The 25,096-nt window shown below is 44.8% G+C and overlaps 1 long non-coding RNA gene across 1 annotated transcript in view; it reads left to right on the top strand.

Moving 5' to 3' along the window:
• The window catches only part of LOC146798009 (uncharacterized), a 114,912-nt gene extending 90,320 nt beyond the window's left edge, over nt 1-24,592 (top strand). Inside the window, exon 6 of the long non-coding RNA XR_014968586.1 lies at nt 23,898-24,592. This is a non-coding gene — a long non-coding RNA (uncharacterized LOC146798009). The remainder of the gene's footprint in view (nt 1-23,897) is intronic.
• The last annotated feature ends 504 nt before the right edge of the window (nt 24,593-25,096 follow it).

Below are 25,096 nucleotides of genomic sequence, written 5' to 3'. Positions count from 1 at the left end.
ACATTCCCTAGCATAGGGTTCACTGAGGAAAGTATAAATGGGGTCCATCATCAGACTACACTGCTTGTTTTCCCCCCCCTTACCTTGGATGGTTTTGACAAACTTGCGCTGCAAGTCAAATCTGGGTCCCCATCCGATCCAGTAAGGCCTGCTCTCTTCCGAGATCAGGCTTTTATGGGGCGTACAGCCGTATGCTCCCTTGTCAACCTCTCCTTGGAAACGGGAACCGTTCCATCTAAGTGGAAACAAGCTGTGGTGTCCCCGATCATCAAAAAGCCCACCCTGGACCCTTCCAAGCCTGAGAGCTATCGCCCCATCTCGTTGTTACCCTGGCCAGCCAAAATCACGGAGGCCCACGTTAACCTGGCCCTGTCTGAACATCTGACTCGGACCAATGCCCTCGACCCCACACAAAACGGATTCCGTGCTGGGCACAGTACGGAAACTGCGCTACTTGTGATGGTGGAACACCTCCGGGCAAGGTTGGATGCTGGTCAAACGGCGGCGCTTATTTTGTTAGATCTTAGCGCCGCCTTTGATACGGTAGACCACAGCATCCTCCTGCGTCTGCTCGAGGAGACTGGCATTGGCGGTCAGGTGTTGCAATGGTTCCGCTCCTTTTTAGATGACCGCTCCTTCTGTGTTGCCATCCCTCCCTTCAAGTCCAACTACCAACCACTGGCCATGGGGGTTCCGCAAGGGTCCTCGCTGAGTCCCACGTTGTTTAATCTTTACGTGAGACCGCTGGCGGATGTCGCTAGGCAGTGGGGCCTTACTTTGGTCTCATATGCTGACGACACTCAGCTGGCGGTTACTCTCAGTGGGGATGCGGAGATTGAGGCCCCCAGGTTTCAGTCCGGACTGAAGGCGGTGGCTAGTTGGCTGACAGGCAACTGCCTTCAGCTAAACGCCACTAAAACAGAGGTGATGGTCGTCGGGAAGGGAGTGGAGCTGTGGGGTGACCACTGGTGGCCCTCAGAGTTGGGACCTACTCCGATCCCGGTATCGGAAGTGAAAAATCTGGGGGTATGGCTGGATGCGGGCCTCTCCTTTGTAGGCCATACTAAAAGAACCGCGGCCTGTTGTTTCGGTCTCCTGAGGGGCTTGAGACCTGTTCTCAAGTTCTTTGACACCCCGACCAGGCAGCTGGTGATCCAGGCTACTATCATCTCCCGCCTGGATTATGCCAGCTCTCTCCTGGCTGGGGCTAACCAGGCTGAACTAACCCGCTTACAACGGGTTCAGAATGCTGCGGCGAGGGCGATCGTTGGCTTGCCCAGATTCTGCTCAGTTACAAGTGTCCTTCGCTCCCTACACTGGCTTCCGGTTAGGAAGCGCATCCTTTTCAAGGTATTGTGCCTTGCTTTTAAAATCTTGCGAGGTACTGGCCCGGAAATCCTGTCGACTTGTTTGTCTTTCTATGTCCCTGCCCGTAGCCTTCGCTCTCAGGGTCTGGCCCTTGCGGTGGTTCCCAGATTCAGGCTTAGCCGCATGGGAGGACGCTCGTTTAGGGTAATGGCTGCGTCAGCATGGAACTCCTTGCCTGTTGAAATCCGCCTGCTGGAGGACATTCTGACTTTTCGGAGGGCCATAAAAACCTTTTTGTTTTAGCTGTCTCTTAGCATCTGTTTTTAGCCTGTGGTTGTGTTACGTGCTACCTTGTCTCTGCGCCAGGACGCTCCTTGGCTGGAGTATCTGTGCGCACAATAAATAGTCGTAACATAACTAACTTCCACTCCACCCAACATACCACCAAAGCACCGTCCTATGTCAGCCGAACACTTAGATTTACTCCAGCAAGAAGTGCTTGCTATGCTCGCAAAAGGGGCCATAGAAGTAGTGCCCACCGCCCAGCAGGGCACAGGGGTGTACTCTCTGTACTTCTTGATACCAAAAAAGGACGGCTCGCTCAGACCTATCCTAGACCTGCGACCCCTAAACCTATATATACTATCGGAGCATTTCCATATGCTCACCCTCCAACAGGTTCTCCCGCTACTCAGTCAGGGGGATTTCCTAGCTACGCTAGACCTGAAGGATGCATACTTTCACATACCAATACACCCTTCACACAGGAAATACCTCAGATTCACCATTCAAGGGAATCACTATCAGTTCAAAGTTCTCCCCTTCGGAGTAACCACAGCACCCAGGGTCTTTACCAAGTGCCTGGCGACAGTGGCCGCGCATCTGCGAAGACAAAATATTCACGTCTTCCCTTATTTGGACGACTGGCTAGTTCAGGCCAAGTCGGCACAACAATGTGCCACCCACATGTCCCACACCATTCACCTTCTTCACGATCTGGGATTCTCACTAAATTACCCAAAATCAAGTCTCCAACCTGCGCACGTACAACAGTACTTAGGCGCGACAATCAACACTCTGGCTGCCACAGCTCAGCCAACTTTAGTGAGAATCAACAGCATGCAACTGCTAATCTCAAAATTCAAGCCTCAACACTCCCTTCCGGCGCGAGTGTTCATGCAGTTGATAGGCATGATGGCCTCCTGCATCTTCATAGTCCCACACGCGAGACTACATATGCGCCCGCTTCAGGAGTGCTTAGCACGTCAGTGGAATCAGGCTCAAGGACAGTTGAAAGACCTAGTGTTGGTGAGCGGTCGGGCATAAAACTCTCTGCATTGGTGGAATCCACAAAACCTTTGCAAGGGCCGACCGTTCCAAGAGCCTGTTCCACAAATAATACTGACAGCGGACGCGTCTCTCCAGGGATGGGGAGCTCATGTACTCAATTACACAGTGCAGGGACTATGGACTACACAACTAAAGAAGATGCACATCAACCTTCTGGAACTGATGGCAATCTTCCTGGCAATGAAAGCATTCAAGGTACACCTGTGCAACAAGGTCGTGTTGATCCGGACGGACAACATGACTGCCATGTACTACATACAGAAGCAGGGAGGAACACACTCTCCACAGTTGTCTCATCTGGCTCAGAGCATGTGGAAGTGGGCCATTCAGAGGAATATATTCCTCATGGCGGAACACCTCCCAGGCAAAGACAACCAGATGGCGGATCTGCTCAGCAGACACAGCCACCAGATGCACGAGTGGGAGTTACACCCATCAGTACTCCAACCGTACTTCCAGCAGTGGGGTCATCCAGAGATAGAGCTATTCGCCACAAGGGAAAACGCAAAATGCCAGCTTTGCCGCCAGGTTCCCACATCCACAGTCGCAGGGCAATGCGATATGGATGAACTGGTCCGGCAGATTTGCGTACGCTTTTCCCCCAGCGCCGTTGATCCCGCAGGTGGCACGCAAACTGCGACAGCACTCACTGACACTCATCCTGCTTGCTCCAACATGGGCACGCCAGCCATGGTACACCACCTTTCTGGAACTTTCCGTGGTGCCGCTTTAAAGGCTGCGGATCACACCCGCGCTTTTGACGCAGAACCATGGAGAAATTCAACACCCAGATCCGCAACAGCTGAACCTGGCAATCTGGCTCCTGAAGTCTTAGAGTTTGGCTACCTAAACCTGCCACCTGACTGTATGGAGATCATTAAGGAAGCTAGGAGACCCACTACCAGAGCTTGCTATGCAGCCAAATGGAAGAGGTTTGTCATTTATTGCAACAACAATCACATTAACCCGCTAGACGCATCTATTCAGAACATAATCTGCTATCTATTCCACCTATACCGATGCAATCTGGCGTACACCTCAATACGTGTCCATTTAACAGCAATAGCAGCCTACCTCCAAAACAGGCAGCACCTCTCTTTATTCAGGGTGCCTGCCATCAAAGCCTTCTTGGAAGGACTTAAACGGGTGATTCCCCCAAGGCACCCCCAGCACCGGTGTGGAACCTCAACTTGGTCCTCACCAGACTAATGGGTCCACCCTTTGAACATCTCCATTCTTGTGAGATTCAATTCCTCACCTGGAAAGTGGCTTTCCTGGTTGCCATCACTTCCTTAAGAAGAGTTGGTGAACTCCAGGCACTAACCATTCAGGAGCCATTTATACAAGTTCACGCAAACCGGGTCGTACTACGTACCAACCCCAAATTCATGCCTAAAGTAATATCGCAGTTCCACATGAACCAAACCATTGAACTGCCTGTTTTCTTTCAAAACCCACAAAATGTCGCTGAGAGGATGCTCCACACACTAGCTGTAAAGAGGGCCCTCATGTACTATATTGACAGAACTAAAAACTTTAGGAAAACTAAACAACTATTTGTTGCCTTCTCTCCACAACACAAAGGCAACGCCATTTCCAAGGCAGGTATAGCCAGATGGATCGTTAAATGTATCCAAATTTGTTATCAAAAAGCTAAACGCACATTAACGATTCCACCACGATTCCACCACGAGCCCACTCAACGCGGAAGTTAGGGGCGTCCATGGCTTTCCTGGGAAACATTCCTTTACAAGAAATATGTAGAGCAGCCACATGGTCCACTATACATACATTTACCAAACACTACTGTGTAGATGTACACTCAAAACAGCAGGCAGCTGTAGGACAGGCTGTTCTCAAAACTCTTTTTCAGACTGCTGCAGCTGGCACGGGTAGCCACCGCTAATAGGAGGTACTGCTGTGTATTCTATGCACAGATATGAATTCAGCAGCCCACATGCCTCGAACTGAATATGCTACTTACCAGTATGCATCTGTTCTTGGCATGTAGGGCTGCTGACATTCATATTGCCCACCCTCCTCCCCGGCGCCTGTCGCAGCTGCAGCTCTAGAATTACTGTATAGCATGGTCATCACTTCCTGTATCTACTCCATCACTGCCACAATGGCGAAAAACAATCTGGGGATGGAGAGGATGCCCATGCGCACTGTGGTCCAGGGGAGGAGTCACCCATCTCAGGATACTTCGAAGACTCTTCCAGGACAACAATGTGCAATCATCCGGACCCAACACTAGGCGGCAATCTATGCACAGATATGAATGTCAGCAGCCCTACATGCCAAGAACAGATGCATACTGGTAAGTAGCATATTCAATTTCATGCAAATAAAGCTACCAGTTTACACCCTTGAGTCTATCTACAACATATTTTAAAAGCGGCATTGAAAAAGGGTGAAAATGACCCCTACGAGATTACAAAAGCTTAAACTGAACTGAAAGACAAACCAGTAGTGCCAATATCTAGTCATGAAACCCCTCAAGTAATTTATAGTAATTCAAATGGCATAATCTAGAATAGGGTGATTATTGGAAAAAACCCAAGAAGTGTATATTGTGCATCCTGTGGTCTGCTTTATCTCCTGCATCAATTAAATGATCATCGTGCCGTTTATTGTATTGGCTAAATGATTAGTATTTTCCCAAACTTCTTGATGACAAACCATTATCCCCACATGCTTAGAAACCTCGGATGAATGAAAATTGGAAAATGAGAGCAGTGGCCGGGACAAATAATTTTTATAATGTCTTCTGTGTCAGGACATTAACCTAATTCCGTAGCTAAAATAGGAGTGAAGATTTACCCTTCAGCTAAAATGAAGACTTCTTGATCGGAGCTTGAAATGGAAGATTGAGGTTCCCATCAAAAGTGCAGTACATGTGCATGTGACCGTTTTTCAAGTAGCCCTTTTCAAAAGTACACTCCTCTCTGTTCAGAACTCTCACCCTTCACCCCTGACTCCCCAATGTACCAGTCAGATTTACAAAGCAACTCCAGGCCGCCCTGTGTGGCCCTGCATTGCTTTGGTAAATCTGGAGAAAAGCAATGTGCTATAAATTTCTGTTTTACGTTACTCTGAAGGCCATAATCTGCATTGCTACTAAATTTTATATACACCTATCTGTATGGTATTCCACTGTATGCCGATACACTATCCACCACTCCACCCTGCGGTATTCCAGTATACACCACTCCTGTGTACTGTATCACACGCCATGTCGCTCCACTATGTAACTCTACTGTACGCCTGTATGCTCTTTTAACTGTATGTCCCTCCACTGAACACTACTCCACTATACCCTAGTCCACTCTGCACCATTCCATTCTGCTATTCCACTGTATGCCACTCCATTTCACTCTACAACACCCCACTGTATGCTATTCACTATGCCATTCCACTGTGCTACTACAGGGTGCTACCCCACTGTACGCCACTCCAGTTTATGCCACGCCATTCTACACTATTACATTGGAAACCCTATACGCCTCTACAATATACGCCACTCCACAGTATGCTATTCCACTATGTGGCAATCCCATCTAGAACACTCCACTGTATGCTATTTCACTGAATGCCACTACACTGTATGCAACTAAACTCTACACCACTCCAGTGTACGTCACTCCAGTCTACGCCACTTCATTCTATGCTGTCCCATTGGACGCAATACCAATATGTGCCACTACACTGTATGCTATTACACACTATTCAATTTATGGTGCTCCACTGTATGCTACTCCACTATAAGCAACTCTGTGGCACTCCAGAGACTTCACTCCACTCAACATCACTCCATTCTGTGCTAGTCCATTGGACGCCACTCCACTGTTTGCTATGCCACTCTTCACCCCACAGTCTTCACTTTAACGAAAGTCTGTTACACTTTATAGCATTCTCCTTCTACAACACACTATTCCACTATACAACACTTTTGTATACTCTGACACAGCGATCCACTCCACTCTACTGTACAAGACCCCACTCCAATTTATAACTGGTTACTACCTATGCTGAGACACTTCACTCTACTCTCACACACCAGTGCGCTCGATTATACTGTACTCCACACATCACTTGACTCTACTCCATCACTTGACTCTACTCTGCTGTACAAGACTTTACCTCACTTTACACTACTGTGCAACAATCCACTCTAACAAGTTCCACTGATTGACACACTACTGTACTCTATGCAGCTCCACTCCACTACACTGTATGCTGCTACTCCAACACTTTACTCAAGTCTATACCCATACATTCCACTGTACAACGCTGTTCTGTACAGTAGGTCACTGTACACTACTACTCCACTCTATGCCACTCTTCGATACACAACACTGTACACAATTCTTTGTATGCCAAAGCACCCCACTTTACTCTGACACAGTACTCCACCGTATGCCACTCTGTGCTTTTGTATTCTATAACACTGTATGCCGATCCACTTTACCAGTCTCTGCGACACTGTACTGTAAGCCACTCCACAAAACTCTACTAGACTGTATGTTAATCTACTGTAGTCTACAACACGTTCCAATACTGCACAACACACCACTACACTCTACTATACAACATGGTACTCCAATTTGACACTTTCCTCAACTGCATGCTGTGCCACTACACTCTTCTATAGTCAACGACACGCCACTCCACTCAGTTGTGTATTCCTCTTTACCTTTATGCCATTCTACGCCTCTGTACCATAGTTCACTCTGCGCCGCTCTCCTTTCCGACACTACTTCACTGTATGCAATTCCACTGTATAATACTACTCCACTCCCATCCACTTTACACCACTGTACTACACTGTATGACACTAGACGGCACTCCTCTCCGATACGCCACTCACCTCCACTGTACTCTTTGATACTCCCTCTACTACAACTACTTCACCCTACTCCACTCTAAATCACAAGACTTCACTCTGACAGTCTGCAACACCCTACTTTACTGAATAACATGCCAATTCACTGTACAACTCGCCGCTCCACTCTACAATATGAGACACCAAGACACTACACTGAAAAGCACTTAACTAAACTGTGTGCCATGCCTCTCCACTCTACGACACTCCACTTAACAACACTGGACTCTACGATTTGCAACCTTTTTTTACATGCTAAAAAACATTGAAGTTCAATGAAAAAACCAAAGGTTCAAACTTAGTTGCAGTTAAGGAAACTTTTTTTTCTCCCATGCAAACTAAACAAAGTACACAAACTTTAGAAATTCTATAGTTATAACTTTCATTCACAATTCATCCAACTCTTTCAAATTTATTATGATTATGGCAACATTTTTCAGTTCTCCACTCTATTATGCGCTGTTCTCACAAATGAAACTTCACTGTACGACACTGCACTTGACCGCAATACTCCACTGAACTCCACTCTATGCCATTGGACTCTACTGCACTCTTTGGCACTCTGCGACATGCTACATCATAACACACTATCACACTCCATTTCATGACACTCCACTGTACAGCACTCAATACTACTGTTCGACACCCACTACACTGTACAACATTCTGCTCCGCAATACTTCACTATACAACACACCATGCCTCTTAACACTTAATCCACTGTATGCCATGTCCTACTATTGTACAACACTCTCCTTCACTGTACTGTACAAAACTCCACTTAACGACACTCCAGTAAATGACACTCCACACTACAACTATAAACAATTTGTTATTTAAAAAATAGAAGCCATTAACATACAATGAAAAAAAAAAAAACAAAGGTTAAAGATCATTTATATTTGGAAATAGTATTTTTTCTTTCTCTACAAACCCAACTTAAAATACACAAACATTACAAATTGTTAAGTTAGAATTATAACTTTAACTTACTGTTAAGTCGTGCACCTCCAAACAGTCTTGTCACCTCACTCTCTACTCTACATAAACTATAACTCTTGCCTTTTCCATGTACTGCTTATACTCTTGCTTACAACATTGCTTATAGCATGTGAAATCATAGCATCTCAAAATATGTCATCAGTCACAACACAGTGCATGGTAGAGTGAGAAGGCATAGTTGATGTTGATTGGTTAGGAAGCTGTAAGGAGTGTGTATGGAGGTGCTCTACTTTTAACAATTTAAAGGTGTTGGATAAATTGTAAATGAAAGCTTTAGAATGTCTAAAGCTTGTGTAGTTTAAGTTTGGTTGGTAAAGGGGGAAAAAAGGTTTTCTGACTATAATTAAGCTTTAAACATTTTGATTTTATAGTGAATATATATATATATTTCTCCAGCATTGGATCTTTCATAGATTGACATGCTTGAATTATTCTCCTTCGTTGAAGTGGTTGTCCCACAGTACATTAAAAGCAGTAAGTAATGACTTTACCACTTGAATTTAATGGAGAAAAAAACTTTCACTTTAATATCGCGTCCTAGTCCTTAGCGATGGTCCAGAGTCCAGCCGATTAGGCAAGAGAACCCTTTAGAACCTTTTCCACAGAGGCTCCAGGCTCACAGATGTTCTACCGCATTTCATGTGAAGAGTCTTCCTGAGGTCTGCTCGGTCCTTTTCTCTTTTGGACTACTTGACTAGATATTGTCTTCAGAACAGCAGGTCTTCAACTAAGAGGTCTCTGTTTAGGCACTGGGATACCTGTGGGAAGCTCAGACTACACTCGGATGATCCCCTTAAAGTGTATTTTGTGCCTTCACCCGTACCACCAGGTGAGCATTTGTAAAAATCTGTATAACGTTCTCTCAAAAAACTTTGAGAGATGGAGAGGGAGGGCTTCTTCTGTGTCTACTGAAGTTAAAAACCAAGGACAATCCCTTGGCTGATGAAAACAGTGATTTCTTCCTCAAAACTACTGCCTCAAAAAAGAGGATAAGTGATGTGGAAATTGTCTCCCCAAAGGCTGCAGAGGTGCAAAAAAGGCAGCATCATTCATCGAAAGCTGAAGATTAGCCCTCTTCCTCCAGAAATGAATCTGCCTCTCATAAGAGTCATTCTGTGCCATCTACGACCTGTAAGGTAAAAACAACTTCAAGGTCTTAACCAGAGACTATTTCATCACAGCAGAGGTACCGTCAACTAACACGTCAACGACGCCCTCGTCAGCAAAAGCTTCCGTCGCCACTACTACTACGACTACATCAACCTTCTCACATTTTCAGGCTTAACTTACAATGTCCTCGTATCCGTTGACTATAGTTCCTGTAAAGGTGAGTTCTTCTACATTGACGGCAACATAGTCTACAGATTTGTCGACTGCTCTAGCATCGCCGCTGTGGTTGTCAATGGCCCTCAAACACAAGAATCTCTCATCGAGGTCAACTTCATCAACTGTTGCTCCGTCAATAGACACAAGGCATGTGACCACAGATTTGCATCGACTAACATCATTGACGTCAAAGAAGTAGTCGACGGAAGAGTTGTCAGCGAAGACTCCGTCGTCGACAGCCTCGTCGACCGTTTGCTTGGCAATGACTATTCCGACGTCGGTTACTCCTTCTATGATCCCTTAGTCGACGATCTTGCATCAATCAATCAATTATAGCATTTATAAAGTGCACTACAGACCCGTGAGGGTCTCTTGGGGGGGGGGGGGGGATGCTACTACTGTTCGAAGAGCCAGGTCTTGAGGAGTCTTCTGAAGGTCAGAAGGTCTGCCACAGGCGAATGGGGAGGATGTTCCATGTCTTGGCGGCACGGTGGGAGAATGATCTGCCGCCGGCAGTCACTCTTCGGATGCGGGTGACGGTGGCGAGGGCATGGTCTGCGGAGAGGAGCTGGCGGGTGGGGGTGTAGAGGCTGAGTCGGCTGTTGAGGTACGCTGGACCGGTGTTGTGGAGTGCCTTGTGTGCGTGGGTGAGGAGTTTGAAGGTTATCCTCTTGTTGATGGGGAGCCAGTGCAGGTCTCCCAGGTGGGGTGTGATGTGGCTGCGGCGAGGGATGTCGAGGATCACGCGTGCGGAGGCGTTCTGGATGCGTTCTGGATGCGTTGGAGCCATTTCAGGAGTTTGGCCGGGGCTCCTACGTAGAGTGCGTTGCCGTAGTCCAGTCTACTGCTGACGAGGGCCTGGGTGAGGTGGGGATCCACTTGAAGATCCTGTGAAGCATGCGGAGGGTGTTGAAGCAGGAGGATGAGACGGCATTGACCTGCTTCATCATGGAGAGGGTGGAGTTGGGGCTGACCCCTAGATTGCGTGCGTGGTCGGTGGGTGTAGGGGGTGCTCCTAGTACAGTCGGCCACCAGGAGTCGTCCCAGGCCGAGGGGGTGGATCCGAGGATGAGGACCTCCGTCTTGTCTGAGTTCAGCTTCAGTCTGCTGTTTCTCATCCAGTCGGCGACGGCCTTCATTCCTTCGTGTGGCACAAGGTAACTGATCTGATTTGACGTCAATGAAGGTACAGGCAGCCAAGGACTCTGCTCTTTCATCTGCAGTTTCCTAGCCTAAACAAAGATCTTCACAGAATCATTTGACCTATTCAAACCTCTCCTACGAAGGTTTCCCCCAGTCCTCCAGAGGAACTTTTTGATTATGGGGATGAAGAGGATGGGGACTTTGATGAAGAGAGCATGTTTGGTGTGGCACACAACCCTTCAGATCTCCGAAAAAATATCAAGAGGATGACTTTGAATATTATGATTACTCTCATGACCCCAACCAACATAATAGTCCGAGGGGGAAAACTATTCAGATGCCTGTGTCCCTAGTGTCAAATCTGCAACATATGGTTGAAGATTACTACCACAGATTTCCACCATCAGAACCGGCTTCCTCAAACTCAGATTACCAAGTCATCTTTGATCGCAGGCTCACCTCCTCTATCTTCACCACATACAACACCGCATCCAGAGGTGGAGGTACATCACACTACTGATAATGAAAGAGGAAGGAGAACTGGAAGAAGTTTCCCTTTCCAACGAATGGAATGATTACCAGATACAGAAACTATCTTCGGCAATCCCACCTCTGGTAGATTCGCCACTGGAAGACATAGGAGGCTTTCATACTCTAATGGAAAGGGTAGCAAAGAGAATTCAGCTCCCCGTGATTACTAAACCATCTGTTTCCTATACGATTTCAAGGAACAAGCTAAGAGACAGGTTGGGTCAATCCCCATAGTGGATTTCATATGGGAGTAAGCATGAAGGTAATGTGAACACCGCTTTCATTCTAGCAGTCTTACCTAAGCTGGAAAAGAAATGCAAGGCACCTAACAACTCGCCTGCCTGCCTAATCGGGCAGCCAAAACTGGATTCAGTGACTTCCCAGGCGGCTCAACGTTGTCAGAAATCCTGCTTCACCCCTGTCTGCCCCTCCTGACCGGGATGGGAGACGTCTTGACACTGTTGGCAAGAAATTCTTCAGTATGACAGCAACCACAGTTAGTGCAGCAAACTAGCTTGCAATATTAGGTAGATATGACTGCCAAATGTGCTTTGACATTTTGCTGGTTATTGATCTGCCTGAGGAGTCAAACGCAGAAGCAAGGAAGATCCTTCAGGAAGAAGAAAGGATCTCAGCGGGGATAATTGATTGTGCTGTAGACTTTTCTATCGACCGGTTTCTGTGATTTGGCTGGGGCTGCAGTACTAAGACAACGGGGATGGCTGAGAGCTACTTCTTTTCGCCAGGAGGTGCAAACTAAGGACATTGAAATAACTTACGATGGCAAATCCCTGTTTGGCCAACACATTGGTGCTCTGCAAGCAATAAAAAAAGGATACGGACACAGCAAAGGCATTAGGCACCCTGCAATTTAAAAGACCATCTTTTCGTGGAGTTTGAGGCTGCAGCTAGTCTTCCTTTCATGGAGGTTACAACCAGTACAAGCACTTTGAGCCGTATCAGGCACAATCCCGATACTCATCAGCAGAACAGCATCAACAATCATGCAAACAACCGCCTGCTTGCTCCAGCAATCACTATAGAGGAAAGAAGTCCTTCAGAGGCAGAGACCGCTCCAAGAAGCTGTGACGAATCCCTGGTGTCGGGCACAAATCGCACCACTTCCCTAAAAGTTGGTAGGAAGATTTCCTGTTTCCTCCCCAAATGGTCTACGATAACAACGTATAACAGAAGGGTGTGCAGTTCCTAGAGGGGGACATAAAAGAATAGGACCACTTTAGATTTATTTTAACCCACTAGCCTGTGCACTGCCCTGCCCTCCCACTCACCCTACGACTTCTTCAAAAGATCTCCGCCAAAGAGCCCCGTTTACGGGAACCCGGTCAGGCATTACAGCGCCTGCCTGACTAGGAGCTTGGCCTAATGATGAAGCATGACATCCTTCAGGGTGTGTGAGGGAATCATGAAGAAGAGACCTCCCCTCCCCCTCTAGGAACTGCACACCCTTGTTATACAGTCCTACACTGTAGCTAGTGTGCAGGACCTGTTTAAATACAGCTCCTGGTCCCCACCTTTCTTTACATCTACGATAACAATGGACTGTTGGATCCTAGATATAGTTTACAATGTTCCCACAGTGGAATTTCAACAGATTCCTCCAAATTGTCCACCTTGGATCCCTTTGCCTTCTCATCTAACAGAACTACTGTCTCAGATAAACAGCATGTTGCGCAAGGGATCGATCGAAATGGTACCAAGTGCACAACGAGGGGCAGGATTTTATTCAAGATTTTGCCTCATAAGAAAAATCTGGGAAATGGAGACCCATCTTGGACCTCTGTCACCACAACAAATTCCTGAAAAATGTTGTATGTTGTCTCTTCAGGAGATGCTACAGCTCTTGAATCAAGGAGATCACATGACTACCTTGCATCATCAAGACTCCTATTTCCACATTCCCATTCACCCCAAACACAGGAAATTTTTACGCTTCAGAGTGGCCGGCACGGACTATCAATTTATCCGGGTTCTGCCCTTTGGCCTTCATTCGGCACCTCGAGTGTTCACCAAGGTATTGGCACTAGTGGCGGCTCATCTTCAACAAGCAGGGATTCAAATATTCCCCTACTGGACGATTGCTTTGTAAAGGCAAACTCCTCTACAATGGCAAGCAGACATACACAGGAGTGCCTATCATTTTTCCAGCCTCAAGGGCTGTCCATCAACGTTCCAAAGTCTGAACGAATTCCCTCAAAGGTCAGAACGTTCTTAGGAGCAACTATAGACACACTGCAGGCAAAGGCCTTCGCCTCACAGGTAAGGCAAGAAAAGATATGCAGGCTGGCAGCTCTGCTCTTCGTAAAAAGAAAAATGTCCATTTCAGTACGAAGGTACAAATAGCTACTGGGAATGCTTCCCTCCTGCATTCCCCTCATTCCCAACTGCTGCTTGTGCATGAGGCCTCTGCAGGAAGAACTAGATAGTGGTTACAGATCTCTGGGTACTTTGAGGTTATTATTCAGATAACACCACAGGTGAAAGATGCGCTTCAATGGTGGACTCTCGTCCCAAACGTAGCCACAGACCTCTCCTTCTTGACACTCTCCGCAATATGTAATTACGACAGACTCCTACCTCGAAGGCTGGGTAGCACATCTGCAGAGTTTAACAGTCCACGGCAAATGTGACCGCCAACAACGGTCCCTACATATCAGTCTGTTGGAACTCAAGGCTGTTTTCCTGGCTCTTAAGTCTTTTCTTTCAAAAATCTCAGGAGCATCAGTGCTATTTTGGACAGACAATACTACAAGTATGCACTATATAATCAAACCGGGAGGAACAAGATCGACTGTGCTGTCTCTGTAAGCTCAGCAAATATGGAAATGGACAATTCAACACGAGAAACTGAACAGCGGAACATGTTCCGGGAGTGGCCAATATTCTTGCAGATTCCCTGAGCAGGGCAAGCTCTGTCAGCCACGAGTGTGGACTGCAATAACCAATGTTGGACCACCTCTTTCAATTGTGGGACAAACCAAGTTTGGATCTGTTTGAAACCAGCCAGACCCGCAAATGCCAGTGCTTCACCAGTTGGCTACCCCAACTGGGATAGTGGGGGAATGCGTTTTTGATCAAATGGTTAAAGATGTATGCCTAAGCTTTTCCTCCGATTCAGTTAATTCCAGGGGTGCTCCGGAAAATGAAGAAAGAACCTTGTCGGATATTGCTCATAGCAACGAGGTGGCCCCGCCAGTTCTGGTTCACGTAGCTCCTCCTTCTCTCTGAATGCAAACCCATTCAGTTACGACGAATACCGAATCCGTTGACGATGAATCACGGCCAGGTCCATCATCCAGATCCGACATCTTAGATTGTCGGCCTTGCTCCTGAACACTAGGAGTTTGCTGGTATAACCATCCCAGCTGATTGTCGGTAAGTCCTTGCTAATGCTAAGGCACAGTCCACTGTTCAAATATACAAGCTCAAATGGAAAGGATTCTGTCACTGGTGTTCGAGCTCCAAGGTGCATCCTATTCAGTCACCACCAGAGCAGCTACTTTCTTTTTTTCCTCCAGTTGGTAAAATCTGGTCTCTTTTATTCTTCCATAAAAGTCCACCTTACCACAGTATCCAGTTTTCAAGTGCATGAAGGTTCTCAATCGTTTTGCTCTTCAAGGATCATAAAAAAAAATCTAGGGGGATTATTTAGGATGTTCCCACCAATCAAGCGGCCACATCCGCCTTGACATCTCAACATTGTGCTTGCTCAACTTATGAAAGGACCATTTGCCCGTACATAGAGCGGAGCTAAAATGTATCACATGGAAAATGGCCCTTCTGCTGGCACTTACATCTGCTAGACGAGTTAGTGAGTTGCAAGCTTTCACTGTCGCCCTTTCTTTCAATTTACTGGGGACTCTAATACTTAGTACCAATCCAATTTTCATCCCGAAGGTCCCATCGGATTTTCATCTAAATGAGCCAGTCATCTTAAAGACTTTTTCTCCCAAATATGCAAACACCAGCAGAGAGATCATTACACTCCTTGGATCTCAAGAGATTTATTAAATTCTATTTACAGAAGACAGTCAGCATTTGCAAAGCATACCAACTGTTAGTAGCATTTGGAAATGTCAGGAAAGGATACCCTGTTACTAAATAGACTAGCGCGATTGGAAATCAGCAGCCATACAGTCATGCCATCTGCAAGCAGGCAAACCACTATCTTCTACAGCGTAAAGCCCACTCAGCTAGAGCTGTTTCCTCTTCAACAGCCCTCTTTGCCGGTGTGCACATACAACAGATCTGCAGAGCAGCAATCTTGTCCGGCAGGCACACGTTTACACTGCTTTACTGTTTGGAAGCCGTAAGCAACGCTGATGCAGCTGTAGGAGGAGCAATTGCCCATAATATCTTTCAATAAGGTGAGCCTCTTTTACTTCCAACCTTCCTATATGGTTGAATTATACTTATGGTTTTTTTATGTTTACAACAGAATTAACATTTTGTGAAATAATATAAATGAATTTGCATTGATGTTGGTATGTGGATAAATCTATAGATATATATATCATACATGGGTTAAGTATGTTTTTTGGCTCGTATATGAATATATTCCTAAAGTAAAACTGCCATCTATTCTGATTCAAGCATATGAATCTTTGAAAGATCCAGTGCTGGAGAAGAAAATAAGTTACTTACCTGTAACTGTGGTTCTCCAGTATTGGTATCTTTCATAGATTCACATGCGACCTACCCTCCTCCCTATAGAGGCTCCCCTAGCTATCTAAATACGCTTTAAATTTTACTTGTGCTAGAAAGTCAGTCTGGAGCCTCTGTGGAGAGGGTTCTAGAGGATGATGTCGCCTGGTTTGCTGGACTTTGGACCATTCCTAATGACTTGGATGAGATATTAGTAAAACATTTTCTCCATGAACTTCAATGTTAGTCATTACTTACTGCTTTTAATGTACTGTGGGTTTCCCACGTCAATAGTGGGAATTGATTCAAGGATTTTAATTTATGAAAGATTCCAATACTGGAGAACACAGTTATAGGTAAGTAACTTATTTTCAGATCAATGAAAAAACAAAGGTTAAAGTGACGTTTTAATTAGGTGAGCGTCTGTGCCAAAATACATTTTGGACCTAAAAAAAAAACCCCATACAAATTCACAAGTTACAGTTCGAGCTAACTTTAACTTGCACCCCAACCATGCACTGCTTGTGATATTACATCACACATGACCTGTTCTATGATATTACTGATTAAATCATCTAAACTACTTTTGTACACATTACTCCATAAAGGAGTTTGTCATTAGAGGTATGAAAGGAAGTACAAAATACCTCCCAATAATATGAAGCATAATTAATGCCATATCACATACAACCCCTCAGGAGAAGCATATTCCTGCAATGTGCTGCATTGGCACTACACAGTACACTTCATGGGTAACAAAGCTCATGGTGACAAGCAACAACATTTAGATGCGTAACCCCTATGCCACACAGTGTTCAATCTATATACAACTATTTAGAGAAAACCAACTTCCTCCAGACTTTCAAGTCTTGTTACATAACTAATACCCTATTACGGACAGCCTTTAGCGTTTATCAAACCCTTCAAAGTTGACGAACCTCTCGTGAGGAATGAAACCGACATGAGTAGAAAAGTGGGAACGATAAACCGTGTGTGCACTTTGCAGACAGTTTACCCTGTACCACAGTGCTTGCAGGCAACAAAACTCTCATGAGGAATATACCACAGATTATTAAACAGTATCTACTAAGAACAGTGTTAACTCTATGCAAAACCCCATCGAAGAGACTGCTCACCTTAAACACCCAAACTGAGGGTGCTAAATGTCCTACTACCCTCACCCTTTATACTCTGCGGAAAGCGTTATAGAGAGATCCACTTTGGTGACTTAGCAAGATTATGTAAATGTGTAAGTACCTGGTGCAACCAGTTGTCTCTCCTATATAGAAATGATCATGCTGTGATGATTCCCTCAAAATACTCAAGGGTGTTTACAATACTTAGTATTTACTACATACACTCAATGCACTGTTACAAAAAGAAATTCAAAAGCAAAAGACTTGTGTGCGAGTCATCGGTCAACTACACACAAGGTTAGTCCTGTACACAGACATTCATAACGTGCTCAATACATTCTCATCCCTGTGACACATTTGGAGCATAAACCTTTTGTAAGCACTTGCACCTGTTGGCAGCAAAGTGGCTGTACAAAACTAGGTAGAGACCTAGGATGATACCTGCTTGCCCTATGCAAAGTATAAAACAAACTAACACTCATTGGATGATGTCTTTGCCCTGTTAAACGTTTTCTGTAGACCCAAAAACGTGGCGAACATATTTGTTACAAGTCAAATGTCACCTGTACACAGTTACTCCTGAATATAAAGATTTAGAACATTTTCAGTATATCTACACATATGACGCATTAGAAGCATATGTGTTTTCTAAATGCATCTATTAGCTGGACACCTGCTGTAAATAATTAGGTAGAGAAGTATTATGGTACCCACCTGCTACTATGTAAACTATGAAACAAACTAACTAATTGGATGATGTCATCAATGATGTTATAGAACATGTCATGATTGATGTGAATATTTGTACTACTTAATAATATATAGCACCCTGACTTAGGAGATGATAGGCTTGCTTATGGGGTGATCCAGCGAAAGGCCAGGGATGAACAGTTCAGTCAAGGAAAATTTCAGTGGCCCCATATATACATTCAAATATCCTGCCTGTTTTCGCTGGGGTCAAGTTTTATAATTCCACTTCAACTCTGATTAGTTAATTCACTGTAACCTCAATCATTTAAGGAAATTATTTCAATACCTAACTAATCTTCACCGATCAACACTCTTTCCTCTGGTCGATGGACCATTAGTTGAGTACTTGATGGTGATATTAACAATCAACTAACTAATTTACAAATCATAAGTGAAATAACCACAGACTCCAGGTAAGATTCAATGAATTTTATCTAATCTCAGTTGTAATTGAACGCTCATTAGTACAAATTCACAGTGCCAACTCCAGCTTTCATGGGAGAGAAAATTAATTTCACAAATACGTTCAAATTCACACTCATTCAACAAATCAATGCATTAAGAGTGGATAGATGAAGAGACAAAAGTCAAAATCATACATTTGAAAAGGATATGCAAATTTAAGACACAATAATAGTTACCCAATGGTGATAACGGAAAACCAACCCTCTGGCCAAAGGACTGGTGGAGGTCCCCTGATTAAGAATCGGGAGACAGACTATAGGACAGGATCAGGACAGGGCAAAACTTAATAAACTTCTCTACAAACCCGACGTACCTGGGCGCATCCCTCTCACACTCTGTCCCTCCTCGCTATTCTACTGGAATCTTCAATCTAATCAGGTTGTCTTTCAGGAGTGAATCTTCCCAGTCTGTTCTCTCCTTTCCTCAGCAGCAGCAACTCTCGCCTCTTTCTCTCTCATCGATGTCAATCTCTATTAGCTCGCTCACATGCCTTCCTCGTCTCCCACTCTAGTTAAAGTCTTAATTTCTGCATGTCCCACCCTCAAAAGTTGCAAATATCGATGGGATACGGACTTTGATTGGGCAGGGGAGTTGTCGTCACCTGATGCTGACATTCTTTCTTAATAATCCTCTTTTGTTTGACAAACCCTTCTTCTTTAGCTCATTCATAACTTAATTCTTCTTCATTCCCATATATCTAATGTTGCTAATCAAATAACATTTTTAAGTGCAGTTCCACAGTCGAATACTTTTCACACGACTCTTGTCCTTGAATCTTGGCAGCCGTTCAGCCACACGGTTATCGGGTCACATCATGGCTTCACTGCGCATGCGTAGCTTGCCTCCATCTCGCTGCCATCTTTCTTTCATTATGTGTAATAATGGGCCCACACGTACACTATTAATAAAGGAATCGTAAACAAATGTTAATTTCTCAAACGCATGATTTTCACTGTTCACCACCCACTTCTACTCTATCCCATGTTATTATTTCTTTCTTTAAGCAAAAGCATTCGCAGCAATAGCTCTTTAAATTCAGGCAAGCATGTGCCGGGCATGCAGTGCCTCAAGACTTCATGTTAATAGTTCTTGCGCGTGAGTTTTCCCTCTCAAAACGGGTTAGTCATGTTACGATCTATGCAATCCTAGTTGGCACATGCGCAAAATATTTTTCCAGTTTAAAGCAGGTTTTAGTCGCTTTGCATTTTATTCTTCGGTACTTACGCATGCATAAAGCTTTTCTCCTCAAATGTCGATATTGCGTGTATATTAGTTTTAGTTTTATCTATAATTCAAACGATTAGTACTGTTGAGGGATTGCTCCGAGCAAGTTTTGTTTTCTTTAATTCTTGTTCCATCAGGGGAAACTTGTATATATTAAAAAGGAAGATTTGGGCTTTGCCATTAGTTTAAATGGAAAAGTTGAGTTAGCAGTGTTAAAGCTGTTGTGCCAGTCTGCAGTGGCAGACTAGGAGCTGTTTGCACGTTGTCTGAGGGTTGCACTAGAAGGGCTGCAGTCCTAGTGGTACACTTTGACTTGCAGGCCCTGGGAACCATAGGTACTAAATACTAGGGACTTGTAAGTCAAGTTATACGAATTGGGTATAACCCAATTAAATGCATACTTCTAAAGGTCATCATACTGACTTGGAGGTCTGGTTAGCCTTTCTCAGTGCCCTGTGTCAAAATACCAGTAGCATCAGCCCAAAACTTTGGTGGTGATCCTGCAGAAAGCGGAATTTCCTTATATCGCTTCTGGCATTAATTGAGGAACTCTATCACTTTCCGAAGGTTTCAGTCTTTAAAATGTATAATAAGTCACAGGGGATGAAAGTAACGGACAGCAACAGAGGGAAAACTCCTGCTATTACAGAAGGGGTTTGAATGGACGATGGGGCTGATTAAATAATTTAGCAGTCTTTCTCACACTTTCAATAAAAGATCTTTTAACAGAATTTACCACAAATTCTAGATATTCTATGCAAGGCTTTGTATGGACTGGGCACACTAGGAATCTTCCAGCTTGGCAAGCTCAAAAGTATGACAAGCATTTACAAAGCCATTAGGTCTCACCTGCGGGCGAATTGGGGTGCGGTTGGGTGGATTGGAGTGGGTCGGATTGGATTTGGGTGCACTGAGCAATTGTGTAAATGCATCATTTAAGAAATTACACAGAAGAAATAAGCCATTTTGCTTTCCAATAAGCTAATCCTCCTCTTTTGAGAACAGTGGCCATAAGTAAAAACAATAGGAAACGTGGGTGCAAAGTAAAAGAAGAAGACTTGGCAAAATATCAATGAATCGGGAAATTGTAAGCGAGCTACTCACCCGTGAGGGTCTCAAGGTGAGGTGGGGGGAGGTCCGCAGATCTGTTTAGCCAAAGAGCCAGGTCTTGAGGGCCTTCCTGAAGGTGTTCAGGGAGGGGACGCGTCTGATGTCTGCCGGTAGCTCGTTCCAGGTCTTGCCTGCAATGTGAGAGAAGGATCTTCCGCCTGCTCTGGCTCTGTGGATGCACGGGGTTTCGGCCAATGCGAGGTTGGAAGATCAGAGGTTTCTTTTGGGTATGTGGAAGTCGATTCTGTCGTTTGAGGTATTTGGGTCTGTTTAGGGATTTGTAGGCGTGAGTGAGGATTTTGAAAGTGACTCTCTTCTCCACGGGGAGCCAGTGGGAGACTTTGTAGGTGTTGACTGATGTGTTCGTGTCGGGGGATGCCGAGGACGAGTCTGGCGGCGGTGTTCTGTATTGTCTGGAGTTAGCGGAGTAGGGACTTGTTGATGCCGGCGTAGAGTGCGTTTCCATAGTCCAGTCTGCTATTGATGAGTGCGTGGGTGACTGTCTTCCTTGACTCTGGGGAGATCCTCTAAAAAGGTCTTGCGGAGGGTGTTGAAGCAGCTGGTGGTGACGGCGTTGACCTGTCTGTTCATGGTGAGTGAGTCGAGTACGATGCAGAGGTTCTTGGCATGGTCTGAGGGGGTAGGTGGGCTTCCGATGGCGGTCGGCCACCAGGTGCTGTCCTATGCAGAAGTGGTGGTGACAAGGACTTGTCTTCTCGGTGTTGAGCTTCAGGCAGCTGTTGATCATCCAGACTGCGACGTCTTGCATTCCTTTCTGGAAGTTGAGTTTGGCAGTGGTGGGGTCTTTGGTGAGGGAGAGGATGAGCTGGGTGTCGTCGGCGTAGGATACGATGTTGAGGCAGTGTTGTTGGGTGAGGGGGGGGGCATGTAGGTGTAGACGAGGGTGGGACTTAGGGATGAACCCTGTGGCACTCCGCAGGTGATTTTCATGGGGTCAGAGAGGAAGGGTGGGAGTCTGATCCTTTGGCTTCTTCCGGTAGATAAGAGTTAACGATAGAAAATATTAGCAATTTTGTTTGTTCACCTGAACATGTTTTTACTAGTGATACGCCTTCTGTTTTCAGGGCTCGGCCTATAAAAAAAAAAAGGTGCTTTGGAGCAGTGGACGGACACTGATTAAGTTGAATCAATCAGTGCTTAAACCCTGCTCCACTGATAGGAATAGTAATGATGTTAGGCCTGCCTTGATGAACTACAAGGCTGTAAAAACCCACAAATAGTAAGCAACTGGCGGGCTCTAAGCCCTTTTTGTTAACTACAGAGTCTCCCAAACGAGACTCTGGCGCTAGTGCATGCTCTTGCAGGCTTAACTCTCAATCACTTTCCTACCTCAGTTGTTATATAAAACTCTAACGTTGCCAGAGAAATGTCCCAAAAAGACAAATTCAAATACTTCAACTATAAACGTTTATTTGGAATAAGGCACAACTGCATACAACTACGCTTATGAAATCCGAAAATGAGGGGGTCTTCTGTTTCCCAACATAGGTCGATATTAGTTAGCGGCACATCTCTGCCTGGTTCTGGATTGGTATAATAGACCACAAGCCCCGCCCCCTTCAAATCAGTGGGCCAAGATGGACCAGGCTTATTCAACTACTCCGTTTCAATACAAAATGTGGTTACCATTCACTAATCTACCATAGCCTGCTATTCTAACAGCCACAAGGGTTCTTTTAGATCGGTCTGTCGCTTGGATGGAACGATGCAGTAACATTTACATCTCCTCCTATGACACCAGTATTTTTTAACTTTTACTTCAAGCCAGGTATGGCTGATAGAGACTTCAGAAAATGGAATAATAACATTCCGTCCAGAAGGGGAAAAATGTTCAAGCAGGATAACTACTCGGTAAGGAACAATGTTTAGACAAACAGCAGCTTCCACTTGGAGCTTAATTTGGGTCACATGGGCTGGGAACTAGAGCGGTTTGAAAGATGATGAAGAGAGATTTTTTTTTTTTTATAATAACCAAAGAAGGGGACATTCAGGTTTATATAATGGAATCCATGACTCACTACTAATAAGGAAACTCACAAACATAGAAGCTTGATAAGAGATCAATGTAGTAAAATCTCAATGGTTTGACTAAACAGATGGCTCAGCTGCAGCTCGTCAATTTGTACACAGCATAAAAAGAATGTATACCAATTTACGACCCGACGGTGCTTCACGCCAGTGAGACTGACAGCTATGTTTGGCATTTGGGACCTGTGTTGAAGGGGCTCTGGAGAGGTGGGAACGATGATCCATATATGGTGGTCATGCGCTCAGATCAAATACAAGTTTGTCGGAAAGAAGTATTAGCCAGAATTAAAGATAACTGGAGTGGAGTTGCTGCTCAATCCTACCATAATACTGTTTAGAGCCCCAGGTGCGGGAACACAATTACCCAATGACCACATCATTAGACAAATTGGTCTCATTTATTATTGGGCTATCCGCACCCGCCACCCGTGGGTCAAAGCTGGGTTTAAATAGGGAGTAGTTCTATGCCATGTTGAGGCTTACTGCACGGGTACCTTATAGACCGAACACATTTGGAAGAACATGGCAGCCGTTTAAGACTCGCTCTAAAAAGGGAGGGAGCCCTTGTAAAGGGCCTGTATTTCATGCTGAAAGTGGCCCATCTCTCGCGCCTCTTTGATGAATCTGTGGCAGAATAGCACAATACACAGGAGGAAGAGGCAGGATCAGAGGTTAAACCTTTCTTCATGTAAAACGTGAATATATGCTCCTTAAAGTTAAGCTTCGTAAGTGAAGATGCAAGTTGGTAAGTTCATTTGTGTTGTGCATCAAATTAAAAGTATGTAGTATGTACTATAAAACCTAAGTTGTTTAAAAACAAAGACCTGTCTAGCATTCTAAATTGAGAGCTGAAGGTGCTATGTTCTCCCCAAAGGTGGGACTTAAAGCATGTGACGTCACACCCGCAACAACTATGATTTTGTGTAATGGCAATACCTTTATTTCTCGCCCCACAGTTCAGTTCGTCTTTGCTTCCTTCACCTTGGCCGAGCAGTTCATGACGGGGACGGCTGAAATGTCCTGCGGGGCACTGCACTCTCCCGAAGCATCTTGCAGCATGTCGCCGTGAAAGAGGCCTCACATGTTTTGAACTTTGCTTGCAATGGAACTCACCACCCTTCTAACAATCGTTCCACCACACAATTACTCAATCGGAAAATGTCAAACTAATTTCTCTCAAAATAGGTTTTTATTGCTTCTGTAGGACACGAATAGTACCCTGTTGCATTGTGGTACTGGTAGTAGGAAAAAACTGCCCTGGTGGTTCTTTTTTCGCATGTTTTAAGACTCCTTGCTATTCAGAAGCTGGGATGTTATACATATATTGCAGGTTTTTTAAATCTGTTGGATACACCATTCACGATAAGAACTGTTGAAATGTAGCATTTAACTTTTGGGATATTTTTAACAGGTTATACATATGTAACTAATTGTTGCAGATGACTTCTGTTGCCACTTTGCACAAGATTGCACACACGTGTAAAGGTCTCTATCTGCTTCCACAGACTGATTAGTTTCCTATTAGAGTAGTATGTTTTCTTCTTTTTAGGAACTACATTCTCTGTCCTGCTTGGATGAACAGCACTGCAGGATATTTTCTGTTTGGAGGGCTGGTAAATTCTGTGTGGAAATAAAGTACACTACAACAATACTGTGTCGATTGTTCGTGTTCTTTTTTTTTTCCTTATTTACTGTACGCCCAAGAATTAAGTTGAACGTTTGTATGTGGTGGAAATAGAAACCAAGATGACTTAATTTCTCTGGGCTGGGTCTCAATCTTTGAAGTACAGTATTGAATTTCATTGTGTCTCCTCAAGTCTGAAAACTTGTTTGGAACTGGCATTACAGGAAGGAGTTAAAATCCAATGTTATGCACAAACTTTGTGCCTAGCTGCCTTGAGTATGGCATTTTGGATAACAACCCGTCACTAACCGCTACATCGGTGTAGTTAAAACAGGTCTAGCGGGAGATAAAGGGAATTCAGATTGTCTCCTTATTTGGGTTGATATGAATTAGGCCGCACACTTTCCTTACTTCAGACTTTTGCACAGTCCATAGTCCTAGGCAAGTAGATGGAAGTATATTTTGCACAGCATACAGGTTAATTTGAAAGCTTCCTCCAATAAACAGCCCAATTGGTATCGGATCCCAGCC

The sequence above is a fragment of the Triturus cristatus genome, chromosome 9 (genome assembly GCF_964204655.1).
Source record: "Triturus cristatus chromosome 9, aTriCri1.1, whole genome shotgun sequence".
Classification (NCBI taxonomy): Eukaryota; Metazoa; Chordata; class Amphibia; order Caudata; family Salamandridae; genus Triturus; species Triturus cristatus.
This window is presented reverse-complemented; position numbering and strand designations above follow the sequence as displayed.